Source organism: Myotis nattereri (assembly GCF_964212035.1).
Source record: "Myotis nattereri genome assembly, chromosome: 10".
Taxonomy (NCBI): domain Eukaryota; kingdom Metazoa; phylum Chordata; class Mammalia; order Chiroptera; family Vespertilionidae; genus Myotis; species Myotis nattereri.
This window is the reverse complement of record NC_138085.1, coordinates 6572681-6576762: the sequence shown is the minus strand read 5'-3', so window position 1 is coordinate 6576762 and position 4082 is coordinate 6572681.

Genomic DNA, 4082 nt, shown 5'->3' with positions numbered 1-4082 from the left:
TCCTTTTTTGTCTGTGAAGATCCTGATTTCACCCTCAATTTTAATTGATAGCCTTGCTGGATACAGTATTCTTGGATTCAGACCCTTTCTTTGCATGACTTTGTATATATCATTCCATTCCCTTCTGGCCTGATGTGTTTCTGTTGAGAAATCAGTCAATAGTCTGATGGCAGATCCTTTGTAGGTAACTTTCTGTCTCTCTCTGGCAGCCTTTAACACATTGTATGCGGGAAACGTATTTATATGTTTTACGTTGACTGGTCGTAGAGCGCAGGACACGTATTTTATAGACGCTGGATACATTTTTATAGACTAGCGGTAGAATGCGGGTAACGTATAAATACGTAAACTAAAGTTATCGTAATTTTACTGAATGTTGCCATTTGCGAAAAAAAATTAGCAAAAATGGCCCATGCCACCTGTTAGTGTGCGATAAAAACTACCCGCAAACAATGTGTTAAGATTCTTACTTTGTAGTTGGTGTTTGCCAATTTAATTATAATGTGTCTTGTTATCAGTCTTTTGGGGTTCATCTTGTTTGAGACTGTGTGAGCTTTTTGGAACGTGTGAGCTTTTTCTTCCCGATATCAGGGAAGTTTTCTGTCATTATTTCTTCAAACAGATTTTCTATTCCTTGTTCATTTTCCTCTTCTTCTGGCACCCCTATTACAATGATGTTGTTTCGTTTCATGTTGTCCCAAAGTTCCCTTAGGTTCTCGTCCTGTTTCTTAAGTTTCTTGTTTAGATGCTGCTCTGCTTGGGTATTTTTCCTACCTTTTCTTCTAGCTCACTGATGTGGTCCTCCGCTTCTTCTAGTCTACTGTTGATGCTTTCTATTGAGTTCTTTATTGCAGCGATGTCATTTTTTCATTTCTTCTTGCTTCTTCTTCATTTCTTCTTGGTTCCTACACATATTGTTGAATGTGTCTTCCATCCTTTTCAGTGACCTTATGACCACTTCTCTGAATTCTTTCTCTGTCATATTGCTTGCCTCCATTTCATTTCCTTCCTTTTCTGGTTAGTCTCCTTGCTTTTGTATGTGGGCTGTTTCTTGTCTCCCCATGATCTCCCCTCTCAGGGTTTCTGGTTATGTAGCTCTCTGTCTCCTGCGCTTTCTTTAGGCAATGTCAGCTGTGTTTACTTTGCCAGTTCCGGGTGAGTGCTCTTTGATTCAGCTGTTCCTTCTGCTCTGTGAGAAGGCATAGGGCTTGTCCATGAGTTCGCGCATTTGTCTCCCCCTGAGAAGACCTTCCAGGTGCCATGGTCGGGGAGGTTGGAGTTCTTGAATTCCTAGATTTGCAGCTGAGATAACTGGTCCCTGGACGTCTTGGTTTTAAGGTCCCAGGAGGCATCCGAGATCTCCCCAGTTGAAGGTAAGGCTGGAGTTCCAATCACAGTCAGTCTCTGATCACAGCCATCTCCCCTTCAAGATGGCATGGCCTCTGCGGCAGAGCCGGCCACTACCAGAAGAGATTTCAGCTGGAGTAGAGTCTGCCCAATCATGGGTGGCCAGTCCGCCAATCCCCAACAGTCCCTTGGAGTATAGCTGTCCCTCACTCACAAATACTGACACTCCCTACACATCCATGCACTCTCCTTTCATTCTCTCACTCTCACACTATCTAGCAGCCTGCACTCCCATCGGCAGCCATCTTACTTCTCCGATTTTTTTTGTTTTGTTAATCTTCACATGAGGATATTTTTTTCAGAGAGTGGAAGGGAGGCGCAGACAGAGAGAAAAATATCTTCATGAGAGAGACACATTGATTGGGTGCCACCCACACACTTCGATCAGGCCAGGCATTGAGTTTGAAACACAGGTACTTGCCCTTGACCAGAATAGAACCCTGGACTCTCTGATATGAGAGATGATGCTCTAACCACTGAGTAAAACCAGCCTGGGCAGTCAAGCATCTTTTCTCTGAAAGTTTTGCTAAGTCAATTAGGCTGATTATCGTTAATTAAGTCAACTTAGACAATAACACAAGGGGAGGTGTGAGTGTGAAAAAAATTATGTATCCTGTATGAAAACCAGAGGCAACAGATACCTCTAGATAAATGTTAATAAGTTTCTTATCATTTCCCTGCATGTGAGGATTTTACCTAATTCACCTCCTGTAAAGACTTGGAATGCAAGCATTAGTCCCCAAACACTAGTATGGATGCATGTACACATTGTGTTTTTTGAGTTTCGAGGGACACACCAGGTCCTGAAGTGGTGAATGTCACCCAGAAAGGCGTGTGCACAGGTCACACTCAAGAGGCGGCTTGTCATGGGCCCTGGTGCTGTCACGGCTGCCCCGAAGAGGGCATGAGTCTCAGGCCAGGCTGGTCTTCAGGAAGTCCTGGTGTCCTTCATAAAATTTAAATTCTCAGGGTGCACGTTTGGCAGGTTTATAGGTAAGTCTTGTAGAACATGATATTTAAAAGTAAATTGAAAACAAAGCCATGTTTAAGGCAAGTAAGATGCACTTTCCCCCTCTCCCAAACCTTAACATCTCTGAAATGAGGATGCAGCTTCGAGCCTGCCTCACAGTCACTGTCGGCCAGGTGGCAACTGTGACAAAATCGTCACTGCCACAACCCATTTATCTTCTTCTTATGTGAGCACCCTTGTCTGACAGCCTCTTAGTTTCGATGAAATACATACAGCACATGCAACTAGGAATCCACTTCAAAAGCTCTGGCAATTCCACATGACAACCCTGAATGATGAGGTACAGTGCACCCCGTGGTGGCAGGACTCCAGGCCAGATAAAGTCAGAGAAGAAAACTGGACCTGCTTGTCAAAGTGACAAAAGATCAGAGCCACAGGAGGCCTCGCTGAAGACCTTGCAGCTGTCCATTACGTGTTAAATGCACCGCGGATCTCCTTACAGAAATGGCCTATTGTAGGCCTGGAGGAAACATCCGCTGTGGAGCTTGTATCTGCGGTAACTGTGTGGAGATCAGCTCTGGATATTCGAGTCCCTACCACAGTGTCCATGATTTGTGAGGCTCCTCATGCTAAAGGACCTGAATTGTTCTGGGAGAAAGTGCAGCCACACTGACGGGGGTTTATATTTCCTACTTGGGTGTTCACATACCAAAGGAGGCAGATGTGGTGTGTGGAGCATGCCCCCTTCAGGCTCCAACACACACACACACATACACACACACACACACACACGCACACGCACACACGTGTACACACCTAGCACGCAGTCTCCTTGGTTCTCCCCTCCCTGAGGGAGACCTGAGATCCTCCCCCCTTCACTTACCGCTTGCAGCCATGTAAGCCCTTCCTACCTTTTCCCCTGGGCCCCCTGCAAGTGTCTTGCTCTTCTGTCCCCTTTGAGCAGCATGGGGTGGCCTCGAGGGGCTCCAGCTGCGATTGAAGAGGCTGAGAAGTACTGGGCGAGGCCTGGTCTGAGGACCCCAGCGGAAAGGGAGGCCTCTGTGGGGTTGACTTTGGTCGTTCTCTGGAACCCCCTTTCTTTAGTTTGATGAGTTTGACTAAGTCTTTGGCTCCAATCCAGTGCTTTTTCCTGTAAGAAGTAGGTTTTTAGGACACAACCAAGCCTCACTGCCCCTCCAGCAGGTGTCTGGGTGCCCTACGCGAGCTGGGATTTCCATCACCAGCCTGAGAAGGTGGTGCTTAATCTGGTTTAGAATGAGGGTGCTCTTTGCCATCACCATGATCATCCCACCTGGGGCTCAGGAGGTGGCAGTTAATTTGCACAGACCCAGGGGTGGTGGAAGCCTTCATACTAGCCCACACTAGCCCCTCGGGAAAACAGAACTTCAAACCCAGCTCTCAGCTCTTGATTACTGTGCCAAGTGCAGGAAGTGGTTCTGTGCTGACCTAATCATGCTGGTTGGCAAAATTCCACCAAAACGCCATTTTCAGAAAGAGTCAGGGACCTCCTCATTTTCTGCTAGAGTTAATAATACGTGAAATAGGCTGGCATACTCTGCCCATTCCCGGCATTGAGGAATCTGGGTGAGGGGAAGAGGGCAGGAGAGTGGGCAGTTTGAATTACAAACAGTGAGCCCTGGGTGGTGTTGCCTGGTGGTTGAGCGTCGGCCTGAGCACTGATGGG